This window comes from Bidens hawaiensis, unplaced genomic scaffold (assembly GCF_021521415.1).
Source record: "Bidens hawaiensis isolate Kalapana, Puna unplaced genomic scaffold, B.hawaiensis_p1.1 tig00005823_1, whole genome shotgun sequence".
NCBI lineage: Eukaryota > Viridiplantae > Streptophyta > Magnoliopsida > Asterales > Asteraceae > Bidens > Bidens hawaiensis.
Window position 1 is genome coordinate 894,865 of NW_027491384.1, and position 12,660 is coordinate 907,524.

The 12,660-nt window shown below is 37.6% G+C and overlaps 1 pseudogene across 1 annotated transcript; it reads right to left on the minus strand.

Annotated features, from left to right (window-relative positions):
• Positions 1–428: 428 nt before the first annotated feature.
• LOC143630792 (kinesin-like protein KIN-13A) lies at positions 429–11,928 on the minus strand (annotated as a pseudogene). Its single transcript, XR_013153240.1, has 13 exons — positions 11,756–11,928; positions 10,947–11,201; positions 10,627–10,848; positions 10,226–10,417; positions 2,913–3,014; positions 2,739–2,816; positions 2,579–2,660; positions 2,339–2,501; positions 1,947–2,265; positions 1,639–1,857; positions 982–1,522; positions 842–907; positions 429–751 (listed from the first exon to the last, which is right to left on the minus strand). The product of XR_013153240.1 is annotated as a kinesin-like protein KIN-13A (transcript).
• Between the last annotated feature and the right edge of the window lie 732 nt (positions 11,929–12,660).

Genomic DNA, 12,660 nt, shown 5'->3' on the forward strand with positions numbered 1-12,660 from the left:
AAGAACGGATAAACAAAAGATTGATTTGATGTGACTAGTTCAATGTTTAGCTCCTTCAATAATTGCATCTTATTGATCAAAAATATTATTTAATTCCATGGTTGACCTTAAGATGCGATGGCCAAAGTCAGACCAGCCCTCATCAGATGATCTGATGATCATCATGTAAATATATATTATTCCCTTTTTTAAAATTTAAATTATACTAATAATTTTCTAACTTTATTACCTTTGTAGAATTTTCTGTAGAAAAATAATGAATAAAAATTTTGTGCTGGGAGTATAATTAGTTGGGCTCATGTTGGAAGCTATAATTCACCATTACATATAAAAACATGACAGTAGTAAATAGTAGTTTTTATGGTAAACTTGTTTTCCACTTCATTATCTTCTTGTTTACAATCCAAAACACATCTCTATACCCACCCTCAAAACAAGTGTATCAATCAATATCCACAAATCACCAAAACAATCAACACATGTTTATTACTAAGAGTGGCAATTTTAACCCTTTTACTTATCAACATGTATGCTTACATGCATGGCAAAACATGCTTTTTTATATGTATCAACGAGGTACTCTCTTACAGCTGAGAATCTCCTGCTCTTTAAGTCGGTGCTGGAATCTAGCAAGCCGAGCTTGACGGCTCACAAGACTTGCTGCTTTGCGCGACAACACAAAACTCAACTGTGTCACATAATTGTCAATAAGACTTCCTGGCTTATCAACCTCCGCCAACAATTTCATTTCCTGTTTAAAAAAAATAAAAACAGTACCACTGGTTACACCTTTTAACACAGTAGAAGCATAAAAACAGTTAAAACGCAAAGCATCGCTTACTTCACGCACCATCTCCATTGTATCTTCAATCTCTTTCCTGTGTGCTGCAATTAGAGCTTCCTCTTCCTAGTAAGAGCATACATGTATGGTCAAACTTGGTCAACTTTATAAAAATCGATTATCACGCATTAGTTACCTACCTCAAGTATTTCGTTCACATTCTCATCATGAAGCTTCTCAGATTCCAACTGTTTTGATGTCGTAACACTGCCATTGGGAATATTTGAATTCTCAGTATTATCATTACCGTCTCTTTTTAACCACCCGGTTTTTTCAGATTTCTCTTCTCTGTAACCTTTTCTTCGTGGTGGTGATACCTTCTGCACGGTTTCTTCTGTATCAACCACACTTGGTCTCGAGTACATTTTCTGATTATATGAGCCACTAAAAGTGTTCTTTGCATCAGTATTCTCCTTTTCAAAGCCACTGTCATCCCGACTTTTGAAAGAGTAATTTGAAGAGCTTGGAGGAGGTTGTTTATCAAAATCTGTTGTGGCGTTGTAAGATATGCTGTCTCTTTGCGGCCCCCTTTTAGCTGTATCCATAACTTTTGCTTCTTGATAAATATCCTCTCCATCAGAAGAAGCCAACATATTTGCTGTTGAAGAGTCTTTATTATTTGTTTGTGAACTTCCAACTTGATCTTTTTTTGAATTCCCGCTTTTTGAAAGACTTTTAACTCTGTTTATTCCATGTATTACACATTAGGTACACAAGAATATGCACTAATAAGCAAACATAATAATAATAATAATAATAATAATAATAATAATAATAATAATAATACTAAAGCGTACCTATCAGCATATCTCAAGGTATTGAGAGTGTGTTCACAAGAACCAGCATTTGGTGAAATGCAAGTTATCATAACCGTCCTGGAATTCCCAACAAACGAGTCACGAAGCACTTCAGTTAGTTTACTCCCACGAAACGGGATATGAAGCTGGTCATTATCAAGTGCACGAATGCACTCTTTAAGAGCCAAAAGAGACTTGTTAATTTCAGCACCTTCAATCCTGGATAAACACATATAATACACAATGAACATGATATTAAGTGCACTCAACACAAATAAACAAAAATGGAACGTTTATGTGTACGTTACCGTGTTTGTCTGTCATTATCAGTTGTATCAGCACCTCTTTCACTGCCAGCAAGATCAATGAACGAGATTTTCCCAACTACTTTCCCACTTTTTGATTCATTTGCATCATGATTCCTTCTGGTTTCTTTTACCTCGTTATGTTTTTTAACCACCAACTGCAATATTGCATGTGACCTTGATGATTCCTCGTTAGCACCAGTAGATCGCATTGCTCCCTTTTTCAATATACTCTTTAACGAGTTGTACATCTAAAACTTCAAATTCTTGCAATCCAACAATGCAAACCTGTTGTCTTCCATCTTCTCTCATGCAAAGTTTCCTACACAAAACAGGAAAAAGTCAACTCAAAAGGTCAACTCAAAACGCAATCTTGTTTCAAATAGAGGACTTACTTTCTATCACTTAGAAGATCATAGAGCTTTCCACCATAGATCTCAAAGTAACTAAGCCATAACTTGAACTTTTGATTATGATAAGTTGGATGATGTAATAATCTAACAAGGTCTTCTGCAGCTCGAAGAGGTAACGGTTGCATTGTATATGTTTTACCACTTCCTGAATTAAAATCTTAAAATCAAAGGCGCAAACAGAAATTAATAATATTAAAAAAATGAACTAGACCTCTAAGATACCTGTCTGACCATAAGCAAAACAAGTTGCTTTGGTCCTCTGAAATATTATAGGTATTATTGGCTGTACAGTTTCTCGATAAACCTGTTTCAAACAAACCACTAAATTAAATGTCTAGTAGAAAATATAAATTTGAGTAAAAGATAATATGTGGACGATTACCTCGTCATTGGTTACTTGTTGGTCAAGAACAGCATCAAAACAGAATTCATGTTTCTCCACATAAGCTGTCAGGTCAACCTTTAACAGAATTAAAAATCAGTTTTTTTTCCTGTCAAATGTTGAAGATTAATATAATTGACTAATTAAAACTTTCAAGATAAATTGTGTCCAAACCTTGAGCTTGGGTTCGTGGACAGTTAGACCATTGTCGCATACACTCACAACATCATCCTCCTTGCGAGCAAGTTCCTTCTTATTCAGCGGTCTCTTGCGCACCTGATATAGACCCATCAACTTGATGAACTCATTCAACTCCTACTAGCCATATTACCCTTATGGATGATTCTGTTTTTTACTTACTATAGACATATTAACATGGTTCTAAAATTTGTCATCAAGATTCAGAATTGTCATTACATATTGACACCAAATTTACTGATATCCATGCGCGCTTTAATCAAGTAAAATGTCTATTAGCAATAGGCCTTGCTCAACACTATTCTACTGTTGCCTATCATATCTCCACATTCATTGTCACTTTACTAGCTCCTAAATTGCCTTTAAAGAGAGCCATTCGTTGTATTAACAACACTTTATGCCACTATATTATGTGTATGATTTGGTTATGCAATTCAATTCCAAAAGTGTTTAGATTAGTTAACCTGGTCTGAAAGGGGTTCGGTTTGTCCTTCAGAAGTCCGAACTATTCCGATCCATTATGACTTGATCTGACCGATTTCCCACATATATGTTTGTAGTGACTGGCTTTATAAATCTTACTTCATATTAATTTGTTTAATTTTTGTTGAACAAATTTCGCAGAGGATTGAAGTGCTTGTTAGGTTCTTAAGTGGACTGATTGAACATATATACGAGTTGACAAATTCAAAATGGTGATGATTTACTTCACTTATTTAACTCTATTTGTCCACCATTTAACTTAATATCAAAATGGTGATGATTTTAAGCTCTTAAACTACTATGTAGATTGTAAAGAAGATGGTTGTAGTGAAAGTAATGTTTATTACTTGAAGGTGTGAGAAATACATAAACAACTACATCTATTTATACACAAATAAACCCTAGCTATCAACCCATAAAAGGCCCATGGGCTTTAGCCAACTATATGGGCTAAAACCCTAATTATAACTAAATACAACTAACACTCCTCCTCAAGTTGGAGCATAGATGTTAATCATGCCCAACTTGTTACAAATAAAATCTATCTGAGCTTTCCGGAGCGGTTTAGTTAGAATGTCTGCTAGTTGAAAATTTGTCTTCACATGAACTGGTTGAATGGAAGGAGGATCAGTTTGTGTGCCTACTACTCGATCTCTGATAAGGTGGCAGTCGACCTCAATATGTTTTGTCCTCTCATGAAATACTTGATTCTTGGCTATGTGAATGGCTGACTGACTATCACAGTATAACCTCATAAGTCATTAGAAACAACCCCGAGCTCTCTGAGAAGACGACGAACCCATGTCATCTCTGATGTTACATCTGCCATGGCTCTATACTCCGATTCGGCACTCAACCGGGAAACCGTGTGTTGCTTCTTACTCTTCCATGATACAAGATTTCCTCCAACAAACACACAATATCCGGTGGTAAATCGTCGAGAAATCGGACAACCTGCCCAATCTGCATCTGAGAACCCTGATATCCGACCATCTCCTTCTTCCGTGAAGGCACCTACACGACAATGACCCTGATCGGAGTATAATATACCCAAGCCAGGTGAGGTCTTAAGATATCTTAAGACACGAAGGGCAGCATCTCAGTGACCGGTATATGGTGTAGCCATAAATTGGCTCAGAACACTGACAGTAAAGGAGATATCCGGTCGTGTGACGGTTAAATAATTAAGTTTACCAACCAACCGTCTGTATCGCTCAGGATCTTTCATTGGATCTCCTTCCTTTGGGAGGAGTTTCTTTGTAGGAAGCATTGGGGTATCAACAGGTTTACAACCCAATAAGCCACATTCAGTTAACATATCAAGAACATACTTTCGTTGGGAGAGAAGTATTCCTTGTGGAGAGCGGGATACTTCTATGCCAAGGAAATACCTCAATCGACCTAAGTCGCTGACCTGAAACTGAGACTGAAGAAACTGCTTGAGTTCGATAATCCCGACCTCGTCATCACCTGTGATTATAATGTCATCCACATAAACAACTACGATAATCCTCTTTCCTTTCTGGTGTCTAAAGAAGACAGAGTGATCGTAGGCACTCGGAGTCATCCCAAACTGTCCCATAACACTAGAGAATCGACCAAACCATGCCCTGGGAGACTGTTTAAGACCATATAGAGAACGACGTAGCCTGCAAACTTTCGAGGCCTCCTCCTCAACAACGAACCCTGGGGCTGCTCCATATATACCTCCTCCTCAAGAACACCATTAAGAAAGGCGTTCTTGACATCAAGCTGGTGGAGCGGCCAATGATTAATGGCAGCAAGAGCGATACAAAGACGGACAGATGGCATTTTAGCAACCGGAGAGAAGGTTTCATCGTATTCAATGCCATATGCCTGAGAATACCCTTTTGCAACCAAACGAGCCTTTAAGCGGTGTAAGGAGCCATCCGGGTGTAGTTTAACCGTAAACACCCAACGACAACCAACAATACGCTTCCCTTTAGGAAGTGTTTCAAGATCCCATGTATGATTGGACTTTAGAGCCCCAATTTCATCTTCCATAGCCTGTCTCCATCCTGGGTGAGCGAGAGCGCTCGTCACATTATTGGGAATCGGGTAGGAATCAAGGGTAGTGGTGTACGCATGAGATTCAGGAGATAGGTGGGTGTAGGCAACATAGTCCTGAATTGGGTAACGAGTACATTTCCGGGGTTCCTTGCGAAAGGAAATAAGTATATCGGCAATGGGGCACCAGGAGGATCATAAACGGGAGTATCAGAGGTTGTTGGATCGGATAAGGATGTATTAGTGAGAGGTGTGGATTGCTCAGATGTAGACGGAGTATCGGAGGGTATTTCGGGGTCGTGGCCAGGGTGTGAATCAAGAGTCGCTGATGTTTGACCCCTACCCCGCCTAGCATATGTGAAAAGCAGTGGCGGAGATTCTGTCGGTGGGTCAGAATCAGTAGAGATTGGATCGGTAAAAGGAATTGACACAGGAATGGTGGGGATGAAGGGAGATGTGGGTATATCGAGGTCGGGAAACGGGTCAGAAACAGGAGTGGAACACTCGGGAAAGTAAGGAGACTCGTGAAAAGTGACATCGGCACTGGTAAAGTATCGGTGAAGTGATGGACTATAGCATCGATACCCTTTTTTAACCCGTGAGTAACCAAGAAAGACACAACGAATGGCTCGAGGATCAAGTTTGATGGTTTTTGGACTATGGTCATGAACATAGGCGACGCAACCAAATACTTTAGGTGCGAGAGGAAATGGATCATCGTTGGGAAATAGTACAGAAAACGGTGTTTTACCATGAAGAACGGTTGAGGGCATGCGGTTAATCAGATATGTGGCAGTGAGAACGGCATCTCCCCAAAAACGATGAGGAACACGTGATTGGATCATGATTGTGCGAGCAACATCCAATATGTGACGATTTTTGCGTTCGGACACACCATTTTGTTGAGATGTATAAGCACACGATGATTCATGAATAATGCCGTTGGTTTTTAAGTATGAAGAAAAGTCGGTGGAAAAATATTCTTTAGCATTATCAGATCGTAAAGTTTTAATGGTGGTGTTAAATTGGTTTTGAACATAAGCATTAAATTCTCGAAATATGGAAAATACCTCACTACGAGATTTCAACAAATAAACCCAAGTAGTGCGAGAATAGTCATCAATAAAGGTAATAAAATATTCAAAACCCAACGTAGATTTGATAGGGCAAGGACCCCATACATCAGAATGCAACAGTTCAAAACAAGAACTGACTCGATTGGGCACCCTAGGGGGATAGGGACGCCTGGTATGTTTACCAAGTTGACACGACTCACAATGAAAATTAAAAGACGAAAGTGGTAAATCTGGTCGCATTTGCCTCAGAACCGCTGTAGAGGGATGACCTAACCGACAGTGAGCCTCCCTGACAGCGGAATCACATAAGTTTGCTACAGGATGCGAAAACGGGGATATACGATAGAGACCTCCTGATTCAAAACCAGTACCAATTACCCGATTTGTTCCTAGTTCATGAAAAACGCAGTGAGTTGGGTAAAAGGTCACAGAACAGTTGTTTTGTTTGGTAATCTGACTCACTGAACAAAGACTGGTAGGAAATTTAGGAACAAATAGGATAGAAGACAGTTTTAGGTTTTCCGAGTTACTGATGGATCCTATGCCGAGAACGGGACATGAAGATCCATCGACAAGACGTACCGGTGCATGGGAAACATTTTGAAGACTAGAAAAAATACCCCGATTCCCAGTCATGTGATGTGTGGCTCCAGAATCAATCACCCATGATAAGTCAAGGCTAGAAGGTTTACCTGAATGTGCCGAGCTGGTTTGAGGATGAGGCAACTGGGAGGTAAGAAACCATTGAATAAGATCATGCTCCTCTTTAGTAAATGTATACATGTATGTATTTCCGCCCATAGTGATACACGGAACTGAAAATTGACTGTGAACAGTAACAAGTGCGGGTGGAAGGCGGGAACAAATTCCGGCATAAACAGTTACTCGTCGTGAACAGTTAATCCCGGCAGCGAACAGTAATTCCGGCAGCGAACAGTAACTTTCCGGCAGCGAACAATAATTCCGGCAGCGAACAGTAACTTTCCGGCAGTGAACAGAAATTCCGGCAGTGAACAGTGACTTCCGGCGTGAACAGTAACTTCCGGTTTGAACAGTGTTTCCGGCGATGAACAGTCGGTGTACAGTGATTTTCGCGTGAACAGTGCTCGTCAGTGAACAGTAGTTTCACGGTCGAAAAGAAAAAAAAAAGATTTCGTGACAGGACAGAACAACAAGGCAGGAGCTTGTTTCAGATCTGAAGGCTGCTGGTGACGGCTGGTCAGACTCAGGTTCGGGTCAGATCGCGGCTAGGGTTTGGATCGAGAGCCGTAGCTCTGATACCATGTAAAGAAGATGGTTGTAGTGAAAGTAATGTTTATTACTTGAAGGTGTGAGAAATACATAAACAACTACATCTATTTATACACAAATAAACCCTAGCTATCAACCCATAAAAGGCCCATGGGCTTTAGCCAACTATATGGACTAAAACCCTAATTATAACTAAATACAACTAACATAGATGATAAGTGGACCATAATGAACATACATATTACAATAGATTGCAAAATGGCGATGACTTACTTCACATGTTTAACTTAATATCAATTTATTTTAACTAAGTACCCTCTTAAAAAGTAACCCATTTAATTTGATTCTTATGTAACAATCATTCATTTATTTTTTGCATAACGGACAGTAAAGGTAATAGATTGCAAAATGGCGATGACTTACTTCACATGTTTAACTTAATATCAATTTATTTTAACGAAGTACCCTCTTAAAAAGTAACCCATTTAATTTGATTCTTATGTAACAATCATTCATTTATTTTTTGCATAACGGACAGTAAAGGTAACATATGATGAAAGATAAGCACTAAGACATGATTTCCATTATAACTCTCCCCTTTTATTCAGATATATGTCATAGACCCTCAGCCGTTTATAATTACTCTACTTGGGTGGGATTATAACACTCTTCAAATAGCCGGTCCTGATGGCTCCTTTGTATGCCATGATGATTGCTGACAACACAAGGGCAATTGCCATAAGTAGCACACAGTACGTGGTCTCAATGGCCTTAAGGAGCCAACATCGTCACAGGCCTTCACGAAGCACTAATAGAAACTCATTATGAACATGATGAAAGATATCATCATGATCCCGCTGATCACTTCCGCCTAACCTTTTGGGTGTGATCAGTGGGATTGCAATGCTATCTTTCATCACATTCATAATAAATTTCTTTATGCAAGCCTCTGTAGTGCTTCGTGAAGGCCCAAGATCAAGTTGGCTCCTTGAGACCATTGAGAGCACCTACGATATGCTACTTATGAGTTATAGCAATTACGCTTGTGTTGCCGGCAACCATCATGGCATACGTGGGAACCATCAGGACCGACTATTTGAGAAGTGTTATAAACTTATAATCCCATCCAAGTAAAGTCATAATATACGGTCCGGGGTCGTTTACATATATTTGAATAAAAGGGGGGTGTTATTATGGAAATCATGTCTTAGTGCTTGTCTTTTACCATATGTTACCCCTACTGTCCCTTAGGCAAAAAAAAAAAAGATAGAAAAAAAATAAAAAAAATTTAATGACTGTTATAAAAGAATCAAATTATATCGGTTACTTCCATAGTTATTAAAGGCCGCCGACTATTGCGCCTAGGCGCATTTTTCAGGCGAGGCGAGGTAGTGGCGCCTTTACTCCGGCAATGTTTCAGGCGATGATTTTCTAGGGTTGCCAGACTGCGATACTTATTATTTTTTAGTCTGGGCCGGTGTTACTATCTCCTTGGGCCCAATCTAGGTTTATCAATCAAATCTAAACATTTTTTAAAATATTTATAGCCTTATTGTTCTATTACGTGATTTGTGGAAATTTTAAATAAGGATTCCCTGAAAAATAGTCAAATTTACGTAAATCAATAACTGATTACCTAAAATAGTCAGATTTACATAATTTACTCTTAACATCATCCATAATTAAGTATATTTAGGGAGTAAGTTTTGTGTTATATTTATTTTATGTATTATAATTAAGCTAGATTTATATAAATATTATTATTTTATAAGTTTTTAATTATTTATGTTCCTTATTTCTTCTACAATTTTCTTATTAAGATGTTCTACTTTAGTTAAAATTTTGTTTTATTAATATGCGCTTTTTTTTTAAATCGGGCGCTTTTTCTGCGCTTATCGCCTGGGCGCTAGGAACACCTTTATCGCTTTAGAGCGCTTCTCGCATTTGATAACTATGGTTACTTCTTATGAGGGGTGTGGTATTTTATTATTCATATTATACAAGCTTTACAGTAATCAATTCAAACATAAATTCATAACCTAAAGCTTAAATCACATCAAACATGAAGATTCAATCACATTAAGCATTAAAAAAATGCAGCTCGTGTATACCCAAGAAAATGACCTGTTAACTCAAAATCACAGAGGTATTATATAAGAGAAATCAAAACGTTATATACTTTACCAAATTTGATTACACTAATTTAATAAATTAACAATGACTTGTAAATAGTATTGATACAAATGGATGTATCATATATTTAGTACACAAGAAAAGGACGCTAAGATCACTCAAATATCCTAAGTGGCATTGTTCTATAACATTCAGACACTTTCAACATATAGTCATTCCACTGTGTAACTTTAAGATAAATGAGGCTTCTATGATTAACTATATGTTTAACTAAATCAAATGTCTAATGACCACTAGAGAGAGAGAGAGGCTACATACCACAACTTTAATTTTAGCAACATTATTTTCCCTTGAATTAATTTCTTTTTCAACTGTGGGAAATCCATGAGACGTGTCTACATCGGTTTGTCCTCTTTGCTGCCAATTGGGCAGGACATCATAACCGTTGTCTACTTCTTCAGTAGCGGCAGGAACAAAAGGTGATTGCTCAAATGGTTCTGACATGACATTCTGATAAAAGAAATCAAGTTAATTTCGATGAGTCACCAAATGCAAAAAGAGCTTGCGTATAGACATGTATTCACATCCACTTCGTGCCATACATACTTATAAACAATTACATTAATCGTTTTCAAAATTAAGTCTTTTCACTCTACTACATTAATAACTTGTTTTAAATAAAGCTACATGTTTTGATTTTTGAACAATGAAATTTGTACCTCTGTAAGAAGCTCTGTATCATCCATAGCATGTAAATCCAATAGCCCCGCTCCAAAATCGCCCCTAAACTCAGATGAATAGAAACCATCCGACGCACCAATTCCTCCAGAACCTTGTGTTGTTGGAGAAAATGAGTCAGAACCAAATTCACCGTTAAAATTAAGACTCCTCATTAACTTGAAAAGCCTTTGTTTTTCTTCAGCAGACTGTGCTCCATATCCCTGCAAACAGAATTGAATTACAGATATATATATATATATATAGAGAGAGAGAGAGGCATTGGTTTGATTTAATAATATGAGAAAATGAAACATCATACCTGCATGAGAAGGTTGGGTAGAAGGCGTTGATCAACTCCATTAGACGCGACTGGTGAAGCCAGATGCTGTAAACCTGCCGACTGGAGGCATCTTGCCATGACAGCATCACCAGCATTGTGTTGGGACCCACCGTCTGCAGGTTGATCATACAGAGAAGTTGCAGAAGCATTTCTCTGCTGCATCTGGCCGCCCATGTGGCGCTGCGATCGGCGTTGAGGAGCCAACTTTTCTTCCGATATTATTCACCAAAAACACTTCAACCATAAAACAAACACACAAACAAATAATAAGATATCATCCCAAATCTCCCAATTAATTACCAAAATACCCTTTCCAATTCAAATTCATTGCCTTTATATTAAATTTAAAAACCGATTAATCCAAAAATGCAAAAAAATCCAAACCGAAACAAACTCCCCCATTATTTACCAAAATACCCTTTCCGATTCAAATTCATGACCTTTATATAAAATTTCAAACCAGTTAAACCGAAACGGCGAAAACCGAACCGAATTACACATTATCACCAGAAATGATCCATACAAACGAGCATCAAATTCCCCCAATTAATTACCAAAATACCCTTTCCGATTCAAATTCATTAACTTTGTATTAAATTTAAACCAATTAACCCGAAAAGGCAAAAACCGAATCAAATTACATATTATCACCAGAAATGATCCATACCCACAAACAAACAAGCATCAAATTCGATTCAGATCAAGTAAATCTCAATAATTGAATAATGGGTTTTCAATCAATTAACGAAAGAAATTATAAAGATTAGAACATAAACTGAGAGGCGTACCTGTAATTAGAGAAAACAGATCTGGAACACAAAACCCTACAACGGATTTAATGGGTTGTGTTGGTTGTTATTGTTAATCATAATAATAATATGCAGGCAGATAGATATAGATAAAGATGATTGCTTTCTGTATCTATCGTCCGTTGTATTTGTATAATATTATGGGTGGAATGTGACAGTTAGTTTAAAGGAGTGAATTAAAAGTTAACTTCTAATGTTAGTTATGTTTTCGGTTTTCGGGACTCACCGAAAGGTTTACTACCCGTATACAACTCACTCATATTATTGAAGTTCGGGTGGTTTCTCTTATAGTGATGAAATGTGTAAATGAGTTAGGATTCGAACTTGGTGCCTCCCGAGCAGGAACGATCCCACCCCACATAAGTGAATAAACCCTCTCATCTCTGACTAGTTGGACTGGACGTCATTGGCATTCTAATGTTAGTTATGTGCATATACTTCGGTGGGGGTTATAGGTGAAAGTTACAGATTTAAGTGTTTTTGTTATAGGTTATTGTAGATAGTCATGACTATTTAATAAGCTAGATAATTCCAATAATGATTTAGTCATATCTAAGTTTATGTTTTTATTTAGATATGCATTGATTCAGTTATATATATATATATATATATATATATATATATATATATATATATATATATATATATATAGGGGTTGGATCAAATACAAACAGAAATTTCGTGCTAATCGTACGAACCAAAAATAAAAAAAACCCCATAACCAATTCAATACAAAAACAAAAACGCAGAATGAGAACGGCACCTCCGATAGGCATAATCGGAGTTTTATACCTGTCAGTAACTTCGAAGATATTCTACTAAATAAACCTGCCTCCATAGCTAAGAGTAGCTGGAGTGTTTTTTATTCCGACAACGGTTGCGAT